This window comes from Natrix helvetica, assembly GCF_964273705.1.
Source record: "Natrix helvetica genome assembly, chromosome: 1".
Taxonomy (NCBI): Eukaryota; Metazoa; Chordata; class Lepidosauria; order Squamata; family Natricidae; genus Natrix; species Natrix helvetica.
Genome location: NC_138548.1, coordinates 149,792,502 through 149,815,234, shown reverse-complemented (window position 1 = coordinate 149,815,234; position 22,733 = coordinate 149,792,502). Strand labels below are relative to the sequence as shown.

Genomic DNA, 22,733 nt, shown 5'->3' with positions numbered 1-22,733 from the left:
ACTGAGAATGTGCAATTGCACATTATCTAAAGATACATGTTATCATTGTATAACATATATCATTCTAGAAATAATAAACCCTGCCTGCTAAATATGTGCTAAAGAGATTCAGAATTGGATCTTAAAATGAGGCACAATTAATATCACCAAAATTATATGAAAATAATTATAGAATAATAATTATTATGATTATTTTTAATTATAGAAATAAAAGAATAAAAGCATATTATAGTTCATACTTAATTTATATGTGAAAACATTCTGGATAAACATTGTAACAAAAATGCAGAAAATACATAAGATACAAATATTAATAAAACCTGAAGCTGTACTTTTAGGTATTATGAATAAAATCAATCAAAAAACAATTTGGAACACTATTTCTTTACATAGTGGCTGCTGTGAGGCTTGTACTTGCTAAGCACTGGAAAGGAAAGGAATGCTAACTGTTGAAGAATGGATTTTAAAAATTGACTGAATTAGCAGAGATGGCAAAATTAACTGTCTTGATTAGAGATAATGGACTAGACAGCTTTATGAGACTGGAAGCCGTTTGTGGACTTTCTACATGTTAGATACAATAAAAGATGATTAACAGAAGGATTTGAAGACTAGTGTAATATTTAACCTGTTCACTGTTGTTTTTTAATACTGACCTATCTACCTACCTACCTACCTACCTCTCTCTACACACACACACACGGACACATGTTGGGTCGATTTGGTTGTAAGATATAGACTGCCTCATCTGAAATATTTGTTTATGTAATATATTTTTCTTGTTAAATAAGGATGAGAAAGTTTATAACTATTTGCAGAGCCATTATATAAGGGGAGAAGAATTTTGCAGGTTTAGTTAGTTATTTTTCAGCATCTAGCCAGGTTGGATTTTTTTTTTTTGCTTAATGTTGAATATTTGGGTCATTTTCCCCCCCCCCCTTTTTTTTGTGTACACAATTTGGTTGCTGTTGTTATTGTTGGATGGTTTTTTTTCCTGTTTTATATTTTATTCCCACTGATAAAATGTAATATATATTTTTTAAAAAACAATGATTTGTCTCTTGGCTTGGCTAAGGCACAAAGAGATTATTATGAGATCAAGCATAGCAATGTCTCTATCCATCAGTGGTGGGTTTCCAAGTTTTTTACTACCGGTTCGCTTGGGCACCTGCCTGCTCGATGCTTCTTCACATGCGTCTGGGTGATGAACAGAGCCTCCCGCTGCTGCTACTACCGGTTCGCAACCCACCTCTGCTATCCATGTATTACTAATGTACATGCATAAAATACAGTCCCCAAATCTTTCTTGAAAGAGAACTGCAACAAAAATTGCAGATACACCAAATGCCCTCCTGTTGTATTTACCAACTCTGGATACACAAATCTATGGTTAATGAACCAGAAATCCTAAGGGCCACCTGTATATCAAAACACTGCCTAATAATAAAATATGAATCTTTGCTAAAATAAAATTATGATCTTACTCTATTTTAACAAGCTTCATTTAAATGATTAAACCAATATTACTTTCAATAAATGGGCCCAAACAAAAAAATCATAACAATTATTAAATCAAATGAAGACAGAGATTTAGAGAGCACATCTAAAACAGGCTTGAGATAGGGAGGAGATACTATCAGATTGAGGCAAAATATGACCATATGGAAGCCTTAAGCCTTACTGTTCAGTATTATAAAACATTTTTCCTATGGCCTTAATTTTATATTAATTATATCTGCAAACAAAAACAAGGACATATTTAAAACTTTGAGCCATTAATTTTGTCTTAATCTGATATCAGAAATCTCATTTCCTCCATTTTCAGACTTATCCAATGCCTAATTAACTGATTAGTGATATCATTAATGGAAGCTCTATTAAAAATTCCATGGATATGCCTATTTTACTCAATGAAAGCTATTATATTTATTGTTGACATGATCTAGTTCTACTAAAGATTATTTCTCATATTTTAAGAATGTAAATTCTGAAGTGGACATTAAGTTCTCTAAGTCAAAAGTAGGTTTAATAGCTGAATCAGAAAAGTTTGCTAATTTTAAAAATCAGACTTTAATACTAATTTGTATTTTATATACATTTCATTATTAGTTATAATGTCTAATGTTCTTGAGCAATTTTTTAAAATCCAGATTGAGGGAAAAAAGCACAGAAATACCAGTATTTGTAAATTAGCACCAAGAACCCCTCATTTCAACCCTGAGCTAGAAATATTCACCTCTAACATAACATTTATTGCCACAAGTTTACAGTAATTGAACCAACAAACTATTAAATGAGTCATTAATTTCAATTGAAAGTAACTGACCAATATTTTTGTGTTTACAGTAAAACAATAAATCCTTAGAAAAGTTTCCTATTATCCAAGTATACAAAACAGAGGAAAACAGATGAAAAATATAAGAATATTAAACCTGGGAAAGAATACCGTAAGGCTACCCGAGCACTTATTCTGCAATTCTTTCATTAGTTACTATTACTTTGGGCTTCTAAGATAAAGTGCTGGTTTTTACCCATAAAACTCTATATGGCTGGATTCCAAGATACTGAATGGACCATCTCCTCCAAGTGGAATCTTCTTAGGTTATGCTTGTCTTTGTGGAGGAAAGGTGTGGGGTTCCCTTCCTTCATCATACAAGGGAGAAACTGATCCAAACAGTCTTCCTCTGTCCATGATTTGGAACATCATGTTCCAGTTCCAGTCTTTGCGTCCTCCCATCTGATATTTTACAAGGAAGTAAAGTTAATATTATTTAATTACATGGAAAACCTTTATAGTTTCATGGATGAAGACTTTTATAGTTCTGACTTAGTAGAGGAACTCCATAATATTGTTATATATTGCTGAATGAATGAATGTGTGTTTTGTTGCACAATCAGCCAGATGTTCAGACTGGATTTGTCTATCTATTGAGTCCTTTCTAAGGATCTGGGATAGGCAGATGTGAATATTAAATGGTATTAAAGATATTGTTGCAGGATTCCAAGTTAGGCTGCCTTTTGCAAACGACTGATGGTGAATTTCTCAATGCCAATGGCGTTCAAATGGTGTTCCAGTTGTTTTCGGATTGCACCCAAGGCTCCTATTACTATTGGTACTACCTTTGCTTTCTTTTACAACAATTGTTCTACTTCTATTTGCAGGTCTTTTTGTTTTGTTATATTCTCCAGTTCCTTTTCTTGCAGTCTGCTGTCTCCAGGTTGTGCTATGTACACTAACCAGACTTCTTTTGTCTTTCTTAACAACAATTGTTAATCCTGGTTTGTTATATGGTAGGTTTCTGTCTGTTTGAATTCTAAAGCTCAGAGTCCTTTATAATTGTAAAGTATCTGGAGTCATGTGAGCTCGGCATTATAGGTATTCGAGAATATTTAAAATGTAAATGTCAAATTCTTATGCCTAGCATATGTTCTTAATTTATTTTTAGTTTGAAGAATTAATCTCTCAAAAATGATCAAGGGTTGAAAAAGCAATACAATTAAAAAAATATTATTGTTCAGGGTCTGCTTTAAAACACTTTGTAACAAATAATCTGAAATTTCATCAGATAGGCACTGAATTTTCAATACAGAATCGTACTAACAGTTTGGATTATAGACCCACAAAAGTAAATATCATTATAAGATACAGAAGAAATTCTGAAATGGTGGTGATAAATGCAACCTTTGAAACCTGAGATATTGTTTGTTAATATATAAGTGTTATAATTTTTGGAGATCTCCTTACATTTTTGTATTATACTTTTAACAAAAGTATTTTAAGAGAGTGAACCATGGATCTTTGCCTCCAAAATAAAAAAAAATGGTGTAAAGAAAAATTCAGAATTCCTAAAATTTTAATCTCAAGAAAAAAATGGGCAAAAAATATTATAGTGAATTTCTAAAACATTTTCTCAAACTATTCAGAAACAAGAATTTGAATAGTTATTTATCAGTTATTTCTGTAAATTCTGAAGTTTCTCAATTTTTTGTGTCAAACAGCTACTTCTGTTCTAATTATTAGAACAGAAGTAGCTATTTTTCACTATAATTGAATAAAGAAATTATACATATAAATATATATGTCCAAAACAATTTTATTTATTTGATTTATGTCTTCTGAAATCAAAGAGAGTCATTGAATTTTATGATATATCTATAAACAATATAATAAAAATGTCCAGAGTTAATAAATTAAAATAAAACTACAATATATAACACATAATAAACATCAATAATAAAAAATCAAAATTAAGATAAGCAGTGAGCAATAAATATATAAACTTTCTTTGAATCAATACATTTGAGCAGTGATACTCCACATTCTAAATGTTTTTTGGAATAATTCTGTTTTTAATACCTTCTGAATTTCTATGGGGAGGGCTATTCAAGTGCAGATTCAGCACCAGAAAAACAGTGCATGCATGCCTCTGCCTAGTTCAGTTTGAAGAAATGGAGACTTCCAATAGGTTAATCTGGTATTATGAATCAGGCAGCCTAAAACTGTTGGAAGATGGTCCTGCAAATATGCTGGTACCCATCAATGTAAGTCTGAAAAAGTTAAAACAGCACTTTAAGCAGCTCTCAGAAGCACCTGGGAGCCAATGTAGAGCCCAGAGTACAGATGTCACGCAGACCAACAACTGAGCAGCTGCATTATAGATCAAAATTCCGGATGGTCTTCAAAGGTAATCCCATGTACAACACACTGTGGTATTCCAAACAAAAGTTACAGTAAAATGATTCCAAATCTTCAATTATATGAGTTTGTGTATTTATTAACTAGTAGCAAAATTGTATGATACCCCTCCGTGGAATTTTTCCCTCTGGACCAATCTGGAATATTCATATATAGCAGCTTTAGTTGACTGGACTTTTTTGGCATAATATGTAATAAATTTCAGAGTTCCTTTCACTATTTCATTGATTTGAAGACTGTGGTGCATTACTTCCAAGAAACGGCCTTTTGATTATTTTCTTATGGTAAACTGATACTCTGGAATAATCCATCCTTTAGAATTAATAAAAAAATATTTGTTATATTGAAAACAGGTAGACGTTGGGATTTATAGTTGGGATTTATAGTTTGGGTTTGACGGCCGTGACCAGGGGGGCCTTTTACCAGGTTCGCCTGGTACGTCAGTTGCGCCCCTTCCTGGATCGGGATGCTCTATGCAGTCACTCATGCCCTCATCCTTTCTCGCCTGGACTACTGCAATGCTCTCTACAAGGGGCTGCCTTTGAAGAGCACCCGGAGGCTTCAGCTGGTCCAGAATGCGGCCGCACGGGCTATCATGGGGGTACCTAGGTGTTCCCATATTACACCCCTTTTAGGCAGACTGCACTGGTTGCTGGTTGTTTTCCGGGTGCGATTCAAGGTACTAATTATGACCTTTAAAGCGCTCCATGGCTTAGGCCCAGGGTACCTGCGAGACCACCTACTGCCAGCAGTAGCCTCCCACCATCCAGTGCGATCCCATAGAGTTGGCCTCCTCAGGGTGCTGTTGGCCAGACAGTGTCAGCTAGCGACCCCCAGGGGGAGAGCCTTCTCTGTGGGAGCGCCTTCCCTCTGGAATGAGGTGCCCCCGGAGCTTCGCATAATCCCCGACCTCCAGGCCTTCCGACGCACCCTAAAAAGTTGGCTTTTCCAGCAAGCCGGCCTGGCCTGTTAATTTTATCTAATTTTTAAAATGTTAGTGTTATATTAATTGGGTTTATTTTTTGGATTGTTTCTAATTTTCTTTTAACTTTTGTAATATGTGTTTTTTAATGCCGTACGCCGCCCTGAGTCCTTTGGGAGAAGGGTGGCATATAAATCCAATAAAACAAAACAAAACAAACAAACATAATAGATGAAATTATGAATGTGTCTTTTTTTGTTAAAGGACAAATGTTACCTGCCTAGTATGGCTAAATAGTAGCATTTGATTCAATAGATATTAGATTATACCTCATTCAATAAAACATGCTTTGGTCTTATTGCATTCCATTGTGTTTACATGGTAAAAGTTTAATAACATAAGCAGTGCCCTGCTGGGATGCACCCTAGTCCATCTAGTCCAACAGTCTGTTCTCACAATGGCCACCCAACTGCACAAGAAAACCTACTAATCCCCCAGCAGATGGTTTTCAGAGGCAGTCACACTCTCATCAAGGCTAATAGCCATTGATCCCCATGACTTTCATAAATTGGTCAACAATTTTTTGAGCTGACCCATCTGACAGTCAGCACACATCTCATAGTAGTGAATTCTAAAGTTGAATTACACATTATGTTAAAAAAAATCAAATAAACCCAAAAGAGTTTATAAGAAGAGAAACCAGAATAAAAATCAATATTAGAAATTATTTATATTTACAGTCTTTTGACTTGTTTACATTTCAAACTCCAAGAATTACAGAATGTTAATAATTTCATATTATATAAACATCAGATATTGAAATAGCTTTATTGTACCAAAATTGTTAAGATGGGAGCGATAGATGGTTCACATCATTACATTTAAAGGACTGAAATAGTTTCATATTAACATTCAATGGATTTCATTTCTATACGTTATTTACATTTATTATTCTATATATATTTTCCTGATTTTTACTAGCACTACAATATTTCAGTTGTATTTTATTTTATTTGTAGCTGTTGGCTTCTTCCCAACAGAAGAAATATTCATTGTGTACCGTATTTTTCAGAGTATAAGACGCACCGGAGTATAAGATGCACCAAGGTTTTGAAGAGGCAAATTAAAAAAAAATGTAAGTAGGTGGGTAGAGGGCTAGAGAGGGAGAGAAAGAGAGAGAAGTACAGTAGGTAAGTAGGGAGAGAGAGAGAGTAGGTAGGTAGGTAGGTAGATAAAGGGATAGAGAGAGAGAAATAGAGATAGAGAGATAAATACAGTAGGTAGGTAGGGAGAGAGTGTGTAGGTAGGTAGGTAGAGGGATAGAGAGAGAGAAATAGAAAGAGATAAGAGAGAGAGAAATACAGTAGATAGGTAGGGAGAGAGAGTAGGCATTGGTAGGTAGAGGATAGAGAGAGAAAGAGAGAGGGAGAGAAATACAGTAGATGGGTAGGGAGAGAGAGCGAGACAGTAGGTAGGTATGTAGGTAGATAGAGGGGGGAGAGAGAAATACAGTAGATAGGTAAGGAGAGAGAGAGAGAGAGAGAGGGAGGGAGGGAGAGAGAGAGAGAGAGAAATACAGTAGGCAGATAGGGAGAGAGTGTGTGAGTAGGTAGGTAGATAGATGTTCCCAGGTGTATTTATCCATGTGCTGGAGAAGGAAGTCCCTGACATTCTGCAGCACATAAGACTTTGTTTCTGCTGGCATAGCACTTGATCAATGTAATTCTCATCAATCAGTTAAAGAGCTTTTTAAAAGGGAGAAAAAGTTTTTGCACTCTGAAAACCTCTCAAAAATGGTCCATTTTTCATGAAAATGGGCCCGTTTTTTTAATTTTAAAAAAGGCATGAATAGCCTTAGGGGGGCTTGCAGAGTGCTCCTTGGGGGGCAAAACAAGCAAATACTGGCCCTTTTTCACAAAAACGAGCCTGTTTTTTGTCAAAAAAAAATTGCATGCATAGCCTTATGGAGTGCTGCTGGGGACTGGGGGGGAGGGGAACGGTCCATTTTTTGCTCATTTCTGCCCTCCACAGCCCCCAGGAGCTCTTTGAAAGCCTCCATAAGGGTATGCACAGCCATTTTGGTGAAGGAGCGGGGCTTTGGGAGGCAAAAAAATGCTGTATTTGATGTATAAGACACACACAGATTTTCAGCCTCTTTTTTGAGGAAAAAAGGTGCGTCTTATACTCCGAAAAATATGATATATCTTCTGAATCATATTCTTATTCCACAGAAATTAGCATTTGGACAAAAAAAAAAGTAGTGAAGTGTACCTTTAAGGGAACTTAATCCAGAAATCTCTAAAAGGTCTCTTAAATCTGGAGCTAGCACGGCACAAGGCAGGAAAAATACAATATCTAAAAGGGGGAAAAATAAAAATAAATAAAAATCCCACCACATTATGAAACACTATTATCTGTAGACGTGAGAACTAAAATTGCCAAAGCAGTTTCCAGGCTAGAGAGAATTATTATGCAAAGCTATATCAGATGTCTTCTAAGACCTTAGAATTAAGTGTCCGCTGACTGATAAAAGTGGGGGGGGGAGGGGAGTCCTAGAATTTATATTCATGAATGCAAGGCTGATAGCCTGGCTTCCATATAGTGCAGTAGACAGATCTTCTGTGTACATATGGCTTCATTTTTGTCTGCTATACTGTAAAGAAATCAAAATAGCTGTTGTATGTGTGAGGTTTTTTTTTTAATCAAATAAGCCAATAGTTATAGAGCCAAGATTTACAACTTAGCCTAATGTGAAGCTTGATGCAGCACTGTGAATGCATTTCTGTCCTTCACTGTTTGCCTTTGCAAAGTAGGGGATGATTCTGTATTGAAATTATATGGTGAAGCATGTCAATGGCTTTAAAGAGTTAACTAAAATGCCTCAAAATAACGTGTGGACAGGAGGACCTTAAAAAATTACAGTTCTTCCAGACGTGGGTTGCTAGCGGTTCACACCGGTTCGGGCGAACCGATAGTGGACATTGAGACTGGGTTATTGAACTGGTAGGGACAGCCGGCTGGCCATGCTCCTGAACCGGCTCCCCGGTCGCCCATGCCGTTGCCAGCATGGTTTTTTCTCATTTTATAATGTTCTGCACATGCACAGAACAATTAACAGGCAACTGCGCATGCACAATCGAAGTGTGGCGCGTGCATGTACAAAGCGAACCGGCAGTAATGCTGGCAGCAACCCACCCGAGTTGCTCATAAATCTAATATAAATATCAGAGAAACACTTTTTAAAAATCCACATTCTACAGCAGTGAATAGCTCAATGAAAATATGAGCCCACCACTGTGAAAAGGCAAATCCATGTGTAATCATTCAGAATACAACGTACAATATTGGTCACTGTACCTCAAAAAGTATTTTAGAAACTGAAAAAAAAAACTTTGATTGTAGGTTTTGATTACCATGTTTCCCCGAAAATAAGACAGAGTCTTATTTTCTTTTGCCCCCCCCCCACAAATTTTACTTGGCCTTATTATCAGGGGGGGCTTATTGGTTTGGGGTTGCCAGGTGGCTGCTCTCTTGCGAGCGGGTGCCCGAAGAGCAGGGCACAGCCTCAGGGGCAAACGACTGTGTTGCACTGTCGCAGCAGCACAACAAAGCTGTCATGAGATGACCATGCTCATGAGCAGCTGCCCGGCAACGCCCCTTTCCAGCTGGGCAGAGCGCCGCTCACCGACCCAGTAATATCCCAAAGGCACTAAGCCGCGTGGCGCTCTGCCCGGCTGGAAAGACAGGTTGCAGAAGCACTTGTTCTGCCTCCAGCTCGCGTGCCTCCCTGCCTCACCATGGCCAACACTCCCTGCAGGGCTGGGCCAGGGTGCCCCCGCCACCCTCACAGCCTCGCTGCCACCGCTGCCATGCTCCGAGCATAACTGGCTTCCAAACTCTGGAGATCTGCTGTCAAGTCTTCGGGCAGCGGCCGCTCTGGGACTATGCTCTATGGTGGTGGGCTGGCTGCGGGAAGACTCTCTGTACCATGCTTGGAGCATCGTGTCGGCGGCGGCAGTGGCGCTGCCGCTGCACTGGCCCACCACTGAAGGGAGAGTTGGGCATGGTGAGGCAGGGAGGCACACGAGCTGGAGGCAGAACAAGTGCTCGTGCAACCTCTTTTTCCAGCCAGGCAGAGCGCCACGCGGCTTAGCACCTCTGGGATATTACTCGGTCGGTGAGTGGTGCTCTGTCCGGCTGGAAAGGGGTGTTGCTGGGCGGCTGCTCGTGAGAGCAGCTGCCCGGCAACTCTCCGCTCCAGCTGGGCACAGTGCCACCCACTGACCCAGTAGTATCCCAAAGGCATCAAGCAATGTGAGCGCCTTTGCCCCCCTCCCCCGGCTCCTGCAGCTTTGCGCCTTCGAGATATCGCTAGGTTGGTGAGTGGCGCTCTGCCTGGCTGGGTGTGTGTGTGTCTAGGAAGCTTATTTTGGGGGAGGGCGTATATTTTTCCCACAGGCATGGTCTTATTATCAGGATATGTCGTAATTTCGGGGAAACACAGTATTAGATTGTTGCTGCTGTTATAGAAATGGCTTGAAATATTGAGAAATGTAAAGCAAATAAATGGTTGAGCTTGTAATTCTATTTTCATGCACTAAAAAAAGTCACAACATTTTTTCCCCTTTCTCTTAAGTTTTCCAACTTTTGTTGGAATAAGCTTTAATAAAAGTAGGCACAAAAAAGTGAGCATTGTAGATGTGGAACGGTCTCAGAAAAGGAAAGTGAAAGATGAGGGGATGAAACTCCCTTTTAAGAAAGAGCTACATCTTTTCAGACAGCTTTTCAGCTATGAAAAAGACAAACATGAGTCAGTCAAAATTGTACAAAATATGTGAAGACAGATTTTTTTCCATTTGTTTTCAAAATATCCTAGATCCCAAGATTGTTCAGAACAGTGACAAAAACCAAGGTGGATAAAAATCAGTGATTTTAAAAAAGAAATTGGATTTTTTAAAAATGTAATTTGGATTTTTTTATTATTTTAATCTATTTTAATAAAGTACTTTTGGAGTAAAAATCTATCTAAGGCTAGTTTTCTATTTAAGATACATTAATAATTTAGTTTATGTAGCATGAGGCTGTATATTCTGCAATATTGGGACTGTCGATGAGTCAACAGCAGAGGAGAAGCCGCTGCAGGACAAAGGTGACAATTGCTCTTTAAAAATTATGATTTAAATCGGGTTATTTAAATCAAGCCTTTTTACTGGTGATTTAAATCGACTTGATTTAGATCAAATCCACCCTTACAAAAACCAAACAACAACCCTAAATACTGACACATTCAGGACATATTAAAGCAATACTTTATTGGCACAAACAGTGCACTTAATTATCACAAGATTTTGTAAAGGCTAGACTGATTAAAAAGTGAGTTAGAAACATATATGAAAAATACCACAATTAATGGATAGCAAATATGATCCCCATAGATTGTCATTGACAGTAAATGGTCAATACCAGTTGCTAAGGAACATGAGAAGAAAGTGGTTTGTTTTGAAAATTTGTCCTGTTTATGGACTTTCCAGAGAATTCCTGCTCATACATTCCTGGAACAGAAGCCAGACTGGACCAATCTAACCTGGGACATCAGGTTGGTTAGTTATATATAATTAGGTTATAGTATTCTGAAAGTACAGTTCTGATTTGAATTACTGGGAAACCTCTTCAGCAATTTATTTCACCAAGAAAGATGAATTTACTACCGGAAGTCTCTAACCACTATAGGATTTTATTTAAAAAATAATATAGTTCATGGATTTACTAGATCATATGTTTCCCCATTGCTTTGAGTTGAGTTTAAACCAGAGGTATATTCTGACTTGGCATGTAATCACTGTTCTGAAAAGTAAGGAGTGAACTTTGAGCTGTTTTTTAAAAAGTTAATATTAAAGTTATTTGTGCATTGGCTTCTAAGAATTGTACCATTTTAAATAAAATTCTTAAGAAAACAATTTGCATAGAATATAAAAACATAAGCTAAGTGGAGAAACAAATAATTTATAGCCTGCTTAAATGTAAACAAAGATGAAACCTTTCAGGTCTGAATCTTCACCAATATACTACCTATTGTAACATAATGTCTATGGATTCTTTGAGGCACCTACAATTTAAATGAAATGGTAACTCAGTATCTTTGGTATACCTAAGCAAATTTGGAAAAACTAAATTGCTAGCAATTTTTACCTCTGTTAACTTTTAAAGTATACATTCTTTTGCAATAGGTTTCTGCGAAACGAGAACAAAAGTTGATGCATGTTTTAAGCATTTTCTTATAAAAATTTTCTTGATCTAATACAGAAAGAAATTAAAACTATTATGCAGGGCCACTGAGCAAAGCAGCCAACAAATATAAGCACTTGTTTTTTTCCACAGACAACTGTTTAATTTAAAAGTGACTATAGTTTATTCTTTGCATGTTATAATCTTTTTAAGGAAGACAGGTATGAATATCTATTTGAAGATATATCTCATTAAGTTATGTGCACAATATTTGTCAATTGCACAGAATTTTAAAAATCTTCATAAGAGACCACAGAACCCACTTTCAAAAATTATAAATCTTTGAATAAATCACGTTTTAGCAGATAAATTTGATAGTTTTAAATAAGCTGCTACCACTGTAAATGGGAAAACTGTATGGAGAATACATTGAAATAAAATTACTCATTTTTCTAAATAAATAAAGTGTGGCTTCTTTTTAACAAAACATTCCCATGTTTCAGATTATGGATTGCACTACATATGGAATAGAAAATTGGCAATTCAGTCAAGGAAATTTTAGGGAAGAAGTAGACAAAATAATAAAATCGTATCACCTAGTTATTGAAACATTCCACACAATACTGTTTGCTCTGTTCTAGAAAGGATGCTATACAACTGGAAAAAAAATTCTGGAAAAAACTCTTAAAAGAATAAGGGAATTGGACAATTAAAAAGAAAGAAGCAAAAATGTTTAAACGTGTTTAAAGTTTAAATTGTTTGAGAAGACTGAGCACTGTGTCAATTGTCACCGATATTTTATTTATTTATGGGGTTTTCATTATGTGCTGCCTATCTCAACAATTTATGAAATGCTCAGATTTTACGTAAAAAACTTTTTCCCTTTCCTCTGACAAGACTTTGGCGTTCTCAGATAAAATGTATAAGCAGAAGATTTAAAATTATAAAAGATAATCATTAAAAATAATTAATTTAGGAAAAATCATTGTTTCAAAATGCAATGCTACTGCTCATAAGCAGTATGAAACATACATACATACATACATACATACATACATACATACATACATACATACATATGGTTTTCTGCCTGGATGGTCTTCTGTAATGAGCCGAAGGACAGAAAGGGGGAGTAGTGAGCTCCCTCCCATATTTGGGCATACCAGGGGTTGTAACACAAATATATATATGAAAATCAACGTAAAAATCTCCCATGAAAAGGTACAAAAACATACACACACATACACACACACACACACATATCCAAAAACGGGCAAAAAAGAAAAAAAATACTGATTTAATACGTTACTACAACATTTTGTTATTAATTTCTCCAAATGCTACCCCACACATCTCAGGTCTAGTAGTTATAATGATTCTGTAGTATCCAGAATAACCTGTTAAACCCTAATAACATTCCCACTGCCAGTTATTTGTATTCATAAGAATAAAGGTAATTGGGTAGAAGCAGGATGCCCAGATTTGGATGATGCAGAGGCAAGAACCGGACAAATTCGGTGAGAAAGAACGTTGGTCTTACCTGAACGTTTTTTTCTGGAGTAGTGGAGGGAGGGGTCACAGCAGGGTTAACACAGCCTGATTGGTCCATTTGACTGAGAGAAAACTTCTTAACCTTCGCCTTCTCCCGTTGGTTCCCAGTTTCCGCGATGTCACGGCCAACAACTGCAAGTCAAACACAAACAAGAACAAGCCCCCCCGGGGCCTCCCGATTCTACACCTCCCGGACCCTGTCTAACTAACTAACTAGGGCGGGAAATGTGACCCCTCCCTCCACTACTCCAGAAAAAAACGTTCAGGTAAGACCAACGTTCTTTTTCCAGTAGAGTGGAGGGAGGGGTCACAGCAGGGACATACCCACGCTACGTCCCCGGGCGGGCCGACTGGGTCCCAGGTGAAGAATCGGCCACCACCCTCTGAAGGACCCTCCGGCCAAAGGATGCCTCAGCCGAGGCATAAGTATCCAAACGATAGTGTCTAATAAAAGGTGTGGGGGAAGCCCAGGCCGCCGCCCTACAAATATCCTCGAAAGGTGCCCTGGTGGCCCAAGCCGCCGAAGTAGCCGCACTGCGGGTGGAGTGCGCAGTGATCCCCGATGGGGGAGTCTTCCCAGAAGCCCCGTAAGCCTCAACTATGGCCAACCTAATCCATCGTCCGATGGTGGAAGAAGACACCTTACATCCTAACGAGCCTGGACGAAAGGAAACAAATAACGCTTCCGTCCTCCTAATGCCCTCAGTTCGCTTTAGGTAAATGCGAACAGCCCGGCGAACGTCCAGCTTATGCCACACCAACTCCCGCTCTCTCGAGGGATTGGGACAAAAATTCGGGAGCACGACCTCCTGGGCCCTGTGAAACTGTGAATTCACCTTCGGAATGAACGAAGGATCCAAGCGAAGGACCACCCTGTCCTGGTGTATTACACACAGGTCACTGCGTGAAGAAAGGGCCCCCAACTCTGAAATGCGCCTGGCCGATGTAATGGCCACTAAAAACACCACCTTAAGGGTAAGCAGACGCATGTGTACCGTCCTAAGTGGTTCGAACGGGGAGCTCGTCAGAGCCTGGAGAACCAGGGTCAGATCCCAGGTTGGAAACCTATGAACCGGAGGCGGACGGATGTTAGCCGCCCCCTTCAGAAAACGCTTAATCAGTGGAGACCGGGAAAGGACGGGGGAACCCTCCCCCCCCAGAATGGTGGCCAAAGCCGCCACTTGACGCCGGAGCGTATTATGCGACAAGCCATCCTCCAACCCCTTCTGGAGGAACTCCAACACGTTTGGGACGGTAGCCCTAGAAGGATCCAACCCCAAAGGAATGCACCACTTCGCAAACGCTTTCCATGTGGCATTGTAAATTCTAACCGTGGACGGCCTCCTAGACGCCTCTAAGGTGGCTATGACTCCTGACGAAAGTCTCTGCCCCCTCAGGATCCTCCGTTCAAGAGCCAGGCGGTCAGATGGAGCCACTGAGGCCCTGGGTGATGTAAAGCCCCCTGACTCAGAACGACCTCCCCCGGGGGAATCCTCCAGGGGTCTGCTACCGACAGCTGGACCAGGTCCGCGAACCAGGGTCTCCTCGGCCAGTATGGTGCTAACAGAATAACGAGAGCCCTCTCTGTGACTATCTTCCCTATCGTACGGGGAACGAGGGGAAGGGGAGGAAAGGCATAAAGGAGACCCGGGGGCCATCGGCTCCTGAGAGCATCCGCTCCTTCCGCCGACGGAGACTGGAACCGGGTAAAGAACCGGGGCAGCTGAGCGTTGTCGGGGGAGGCGAACAGATCCACCCGAGGTGTGCCGAACCTGCTGCATATCTTCCGAAACAACTCCGGGCCCAGTTGCCACTCGCCATCGTCTAGGGTTGTGCGACTCAGCCAATCCGCCTGAAGATTGGACACTCCTGAGATGTGCTCCGCCACTATGGAGGCCAAGTGTCTCTCCGCCCACAAGCCCAACGACTGCGCCTCTCGCCAGAGAGAACGTGAGTGGGTGCCCCCCTGGCGATTGACATGGGCCTTCGTCGCCACATTGTCCGTAAGCAGGAGGACATGGCGCCCCCGCAGGTGATGACGAAAAGTCCTTAGGGCAAGCCGCGCGGCTTTCAGCTCCAGCCAATTGATGTTGTGGCGGAGATCCGAGGCAGACCAACGTCCCTGGGTCATGTCGGAGTCCATCACGGCCCCCCAGCCGAAGAGGCTGGCATCCGTCGTCACTGTGACTCTCTCGGGCTCCCAAAAACAAGCCCCCTGTTGCAGTGCTGGGGACAACCACCACCGAAACGAGAGTCTCACCTCCACCGGTAGAGGAACTGGACGCAAGGAGTTGCTCATCATCCTTCTCTGGACCGGGATCAAGGCCCACTGGAGAGGTCGCAGGTGGAGCCGGGCCCAGGGCACTATCCCTATGCAAGAGACCATCTTCCCCAGAAGTTGAGACAAGGTCAGGATGGAAACAGACCGACTTTTTTGTACAGAGGAGACCAGCTGGCGAAGGCTGGACAAGCGCTCTGGAGACAGACGGACCCTCCCTGACTCGGAGTCTATCACTGTCCCTAGGTGTAGAATCTGCCTGGATGGGGACAGGTGGCTCTTGGGAAAGTTCACTGAAAACCCCAACGCCTGAAGCCAACGGATCGTCAGCCGAAGATCCGACTTGGCCCTGGGGAGGGACCCTGCCTGAACGAGGACGTCGTCCAAGTAGCACTGAAGTCTCACCGGAATGGAACGCAGGTAAGCCGCCAGTGCTGCCAGGACCTTGGTGAACGTCCGCGGAGCTGAGGCCAGACCAAACGGGAGAGCCCGGTACTGGTAATGCCTGCCCCGGTGAGAGAACCTGAGATAACACCGGTGAGACTGAAGGATGGGGACGTGGAGGTAGGCCTCCGTCAAATCTACTGAGGCCATGTAATCCCCCTTCCGAATGCCCTGCAGAATGGATTTCAGGGACGCCATCTTGAACCGCCTGTATACTAGGTAGCGGTTTAGGCGTTTCAGGTTGAGGATTGCCCTCCAACCCCCCGAGGATTTTGGAACTACGAACAGATGGGAGTAGTAGCCCAGACCCCTCTCCGGCTCCGGAACGACCTCCACTGCCCTGATTTCTAGAAGATGGGCGACCGCGAGGTCCATGAGATGACGCCGCTTCGGGTCCCGAGCCGGGGGAAAAACTTTGAAAAAACTTGGGGGTTTGGAGAGGAATTCTAACCTTAGGCCGTGGCGAACGGTCGCCCTGACCCAACCGTCTGACGTGATCCGATCCCACTCGTCCGCATACAGTGCCAGGCGGCCTCCGATGGGATGACTCGGGTTCGAGTCATTTCCCTCTGCGGAAGGGGCGGCCGCCCCCCCCACGAAAGGGCCGCTTGGACTGCGGCTGATATCTAGAACGGTCCTGAAAACTCTGTCTATGAAATGACCTGTCCTGCCTGTATGGTTGGTATCGCTGGTCCTGATCCCTGTCATAAGACTTGAACTGGGGCCTGCGATAGGGATGACTACGGGACTCCGCCTTCTTGGTGGATGTGGGCATAACTTTCTTTTTATCTTTGTTTTCCACCAAAATCGGGTCTAAGGAAGCCCCGAACAAATTTGGACCCTCAAAAGGGGCAGCTACTAGGTCCCACTTGGCTTTATAATCCATCTGCCAGTTCCTGAGCCACAAAAGTCTACGAGAGGCCACAGAGGTGGCCAAAGCACTTGAACCAAATCTAACTGCGTCTAGGGTCGCATCAGCCGAATACTGACACGCTGCCATTATTTTAGCCAAATCCTGGTGTGCGCGCTCCTCCTGGATCGGAATGCGCTCCTGGAGCCGGCGGAGCCACATGACCGTAGTACGGTTAAAGTACGAGGCAGCAGCCGCTGCCCGCACCGCCCATGCTGAGGCTTTAAAATTTTTACGTAAAGTGAGCTCCGCCCTCTTGTCCTCTGCCTTAAGTTTGTCAGCCGCGTCCCCCGAAACTACTGGAGAGGAGGAGACTAAAGCTGCTATGGGCTGATCTATAACTGGAAGCTGAATAGCCTGCACAAAAGACTTTTCCATGTTGTAGGCGCGACGGTCGTTGCTGCCAGGTGGGGAAAAGTTAGAAGGACGGGCCCATTGGCTAGTAGCTACCTCTAAGAAGAGAGGAGGGGCAGGAATCTCCTCCTTATTGGTGGCCGTCGCTGAGAACATGACCATGTCCGGATCCGTGGGCGGTGGGACCGTGGGGTCCCCCGTGCCCACCTTTGTGGTCCTCCTAGCCTTCTTAAGCAATGGTTTGAACATGGCCTGGAGGAAAAGATTGGAAGAGCGAGGCGGCTCAGGAGCCGCATCCTCCTCCTCAGAGAACCCCCAATCGTCCCTCCGTGCCTCCCCCCTAGAGGAGACCTCACTCATGAGGGAAGGCGAAGAAGCCCTAGATCTGGACCTACTAAAGGGAGTAACTCGACTGTGGTGGTAAGGTCTGTCCCTTTGGGAAATGCCCCTAGAAATGGCTGCAGAAATAAGCCTTTTGAGATTCTCAGGGAGGTTTTCGAGATCCTCCTCATCTTCTTCTGAATCATAGTCTGGTGCCACATAGGCCCTGCTGGATCTCCTACCCCTAACTGGACCTGCAGAGGTACCTTCCAATGGATCCCCCCTATCTTCTTCCCTAATCCCCGGGAAAGCAGAAGGAGAGCGAGGCGCCCCCCGCTCCTGACTCCTAACAGATCTGCATGGGGAAGCAGAGGAAGAGGAAGAGGAAGGGCTGAACCCCCTAGCCACCGGTGGGGGAGGGCATGAAGCTGCCACGTGTGGGGATCTGGATCTGGGCCTAGGATCCCTGGCCTGTCTCTTCTCAGCCCTTTCAATGACCTTCTCGATGGCCCTGGATCGCCTGAGCTCATCCCTTTGCAGAGCTCCCGAAGGCCTGTCCTCAGCTGAAGGCCTAGAAACCCGAGGCCTAACTGGGGGAGTGGGCTCAACCTGATCTTCGCCTGCCTGAGCTGGCGCGGCCTGCTGGGACTCAGTTCTATCTGCCATCCCCACTCACGTGCTCCAGAACGAGGTTTTTGGTAGGAATTGCCCTTCAGCTGGTGAGAATCGCCTGCTCCGGGCCTCCGGTAAAGTTGCAAACAGCACAGCCACGTTTTTTACAGCCTCTCCGTGTTGCAAGCCCCAAACACGTGACTCAAAATGGCCGCCGGCTTCTTTTGGGCGGTGCTTTCAAAAGCGCGCCTAAAAATGGCCGCTCACCTCGCCCTTATTGCCAATGCCTGCAACTGCAAGCTCGCTTTCCCAAAACACTCTCTAAATCACCGCTGAGCTCCTAAGCCCCTAGGAGCCTTCCAAACCAAGAAAAACGATTCCGCGCTGCTGCCGTGGGCTGTAACCGGCCCGGGAAGCTAGCGGTTCAAATTAGAAGCCGAAAAGCCGCTTTCGCGCCGAAAAGCCCCAGCGCGCTGCGAGCCTCACCGGAAAGTTTTAAGAAGACAAATTAAAGCACGTAGGATCGCCCGGCACACCCGAGACCCCAGGCACCAGTCCGGAGCGATCCCTTAAGAGAGGGGGAGGAAGCGCCCCCCCCCCACTGACTATCTCAGCCTCCTGAGGGCAGTCGAACAACAGCCCTGCAAGGCGGACCATTAGAAAAAAAAAAAAAAAATTTTTTTAAATAAAAAACTCCAAATTCAAGGTGCCAACAACACTAACACTGACTAATAAAACCCACTAAAACTCTACTACTAGGAACCAAACCTGTGTCTTGGACCTTGACTGAGAGGAAACTGGGAACCAACGGGAGAAGGCGAAGGTTAAGAAGTTTTCTCTCAGTCAAATGGACCAATCAGGCTGTGTTAACCCTGCTGTGACCCCTCCCTCCACTCTACTGGAAAATAGTTCTGCTAATCACTATTACTTAAGAATACAGTGGCTATACATTCAACTAAGCAAACACTGAGGACAAAAGCTAAGTGTACTGTCAATTGTTTTCACATCCTATATGTTTTCAGTGCTCAAAATTTTATTTACTTAAATCTGAGATTTTAGCCAATTAGTTTGTATCTTCTTCCAGAAAATTCAATTCCACTAGGCCCATTTTCTGAGCAATTCTGTTGCATATCTGTTGAGCACTTTCAATCATTTTTCCATATTTCAGCAAAACTTTAGTTTCACTGTGTTTGCCAATATGTTCCTCTTGTAGAGAGAAAGTATTGCTCAGAATACTTCCAAACTCTAATTTTAATCCAGAAACAATAAGCGGATAGGTCAATGTGCAGAAGTAACAGCACATTTATATTGTTACTTGTTTATCCTTGGTTATCTCCTATTTTCTCTTAAAATAGGATTTTTCTTTCTTCTGTATCATGAATTACCCCAATTATGCTATTTCTCTTTGCTTTGCTTTTAACCACTAGACTAGACCAAACTGTCTATATATAGTTAAACCTCTGCTACTGACTTTAAAATGTTCTCATTGATCAGTTTTATTTAAAAAATAGGATAAAGAAAAATTATGGGATCTAAGCAAAAAAGAAAGAATAAAGCAAGAGAGCAAAAATGTGTATGTATGTATGTATATATGTATACGTACATGTATATGAACATTTTACAAATGAAATTTTACACAACTATTTTTTATCACAATGGATCTATTTCTTACTTTACTTTTTTTATTGGATTTGTTAACCGCTCCCTCTCCCCTAGGGGACTCTATTTCATTGCAATCATCTCTCTCTATGTAGCCAGTTTGGTCTAATGGTTAAAGACCAGGCTAGAGATTAGATGACTCTGGACAGTCCCTCTCTCCACTCAACCTCATACGGTGGTTGTGGGGGGGGGGGGGGGGAAAGGAGAAGGAAAATATATTGGATATGTTTGCTGCCTTGAATTATTTCTAAAAATAATAAAAGTGAGATATAAATAAATGAATAAATAACCTGTGCTCGTAAGCAATTCATTAATAAGTCATTAGTAATATCCCTTTCCTCTCATTCATTTTGGCCCGTGATTTTTTAGCAAGCCTAGGATCAGATACAAAAATGATTACCAGTGTAATTTTAATAAACATACGCCACTGAGCTTAATTTTTTAATACCAGAATACCAAAAGATTAGAGCTATTTAGTAAGAAAAAGCAAAAACAAAAAAAATTCACCAGGTCTGGTTAGACCTTTTTGCTCTTATATCATAGGATGTTGGATAAAAGTTTAAGAAAATATTCAGGGCCACAGACTTGAGCTTTTTTGCGTTATTCTACAGATATTTTGGACTTTACTAAGAAAGGGAAAACATACATTTTTGTTATTATCAAATGATTTGATTACATTTAAGAGCAGAATAAGACAGCTTTTTCTATGCTGAGTTGTTTCCTGTCAGGAGCAAAAGTCACAGTACGAACGTAAAGCTTTAATTAAGTCAATTTTTTTCTAAAAGCCTATGCATAGGAATCTTCTCAACTAATAATCAGTACCTGGTTAATATCAGATAAAGATCAATGGCACTCAAGTGAAGTTAGGTTTAGTTTGCTTGTGACTACATAGGGATTCTAGGCTGATTCCTCATTTCATTCTATACCCAGGATCTGCTATATCTATATTTCCTGTCATCAGGATAAGTTCACTTCAGATATTCTATAAAGCAAATATTATTTGATCCAAACTCTATCAATGAAGCTTTTTGAAAAATAGTTGCACCATCACTAAAACATGAGAATAGATATGGGAATTCAAACACTTCTAGGGGAGACATGATAGCAGTGTTCCAATATCTCAGGGGTTGCCACAAAGAAGGGGGAGTCAAACTATTCTCCAAGGCACCTGAGGGTAGAACAAGAAGCAATGGGTGGAAACTAATCAAGGAGAGAAGCAACTTAGAATTGAGGAGAAATTTCCTGTCAGTTAGAACAATTAATCAGTGGAACAGCTTGCCTCCAGAAGTTGTGAATGCCCCAATACTGGAAGTCTTTCAGAAGATGTTGGATAGCCATCTGTCTGAAACGGTATAGGGTTTCCTGCCTAGGCAGGGGGTTGGACTAGAAGACCTCCAAGGTCCCTTCCAACTCTACTATTGTATTGTACTTCTTGGATTCTACCGCACACTGAGTTTAATCGAAAGCGCGTGTCAAGTATGCCATACAGATAAATAATGTAATATCAAAAAATGAAACACGGCCACTCACTAGACTTGTTACAATTCAGAGAAAAGTCAGAATATGTTTTATTCCAAATAAATAAAGTTTGTAAGTTTAGCATGAAATCTAAAATGCCAATGTCCATGCCTGAATTGGGTGAAAGAAGCTCCCAGGAACCTACAGTATTAAAGGCACTTGATCACAGTTTTTTTTAGTAGAAAAGAGAACCTAACTAGCACCCATTGCTGAAGACAGTAGAGGTAAATGCCCTTTATGTATCTGAGCTAGTAATGCCAGTAAGAACCTACAGAAGACCTGAAGAAGCTAAGGCAAGAAACTACTATTGCAAATATTGTTGGCTGTTATTGAAAAAGTATGGGTGGAATAAAAAACAGTATTAATGTGTGATCAGTTCAGGTAGGAAATTTCTTTCCCTTGTGTATATATACAGTGGAATATGATAATGTCAAAAGTCAAAATATATGTAAAATATGCAAAATATGTTTGCATTTGTTTCCAAGCTTAGGAAGGAAAGGACAGACTATTTCAATGAAAACTTCCCAATTGATTTCCAGAGAAACATGAAATATACTCAAATGCTATGACATTCAATGAATCAATCAATCAATCAATCAATCAATCAATTGAGGTCTTCTAGTCCAATTCTCTATTTATTCAGAATACTTTAAAAACAAATTTTAAACAAGGATATATAGAAAACAGGATTGAAAACTTAACACAAAACTAAGACAAGAGTTAATGCATTCATTGATTAACACACTAGAACCAATTTCGTTGTATTTAAATACAATGACAATAAGATTATACTTATAGAACAAAAAAATTAAAGAAAGTTTTTTCTATGATCCAGAAATCCATAAATTGGATGCAGTAAAATAACAGGGCTTGCTGCTAAAAATAGCCTAGCTCATATCTTCCTATCTTTTTGGGGGGGGGGGGCAAGAAATCCCTTGCACAGGTTTTGTAATACAACATTACACTAGAATACTGACAGATATATGACTTGGGGAGGTATAGTATGGCCTTGGATAGCACTTTCTTGTCAGGCCTCTTTGGTGGGTGTAATGGAGCATTTCCCTTAGCTTTTCTTAAAAGGAGCAAGTCAGCTTCAACTGTCAGAGGCTCACCAAAATGACTGGAATGGAATATACCAAGTGCTTTTAGTAATTTTATAACTCAATTATTTAGCATTGCCAGCATTATATTCATTTATCAATAACATAATTATTCCTACTACCATCTCAAAACAATAAGTGTC

The 22,733-nt window shown here is 41.3% G+C and overlaps 1 protein-coding gene across 2 annotated transcripts in view; it reads right to left on the bottom strand.

Moving 5' to 3' along the window:
* MBD5 (methyl-CpG binding domain protein 5) overlaps positions 1-22,733 on the bottom strand; it is a 162,877-nt gene that overhangs the window by 133,794 nt on the left and 6,350 nt on the right. The gene's annotated exons all lie outside the window — the stretch shown is intronic.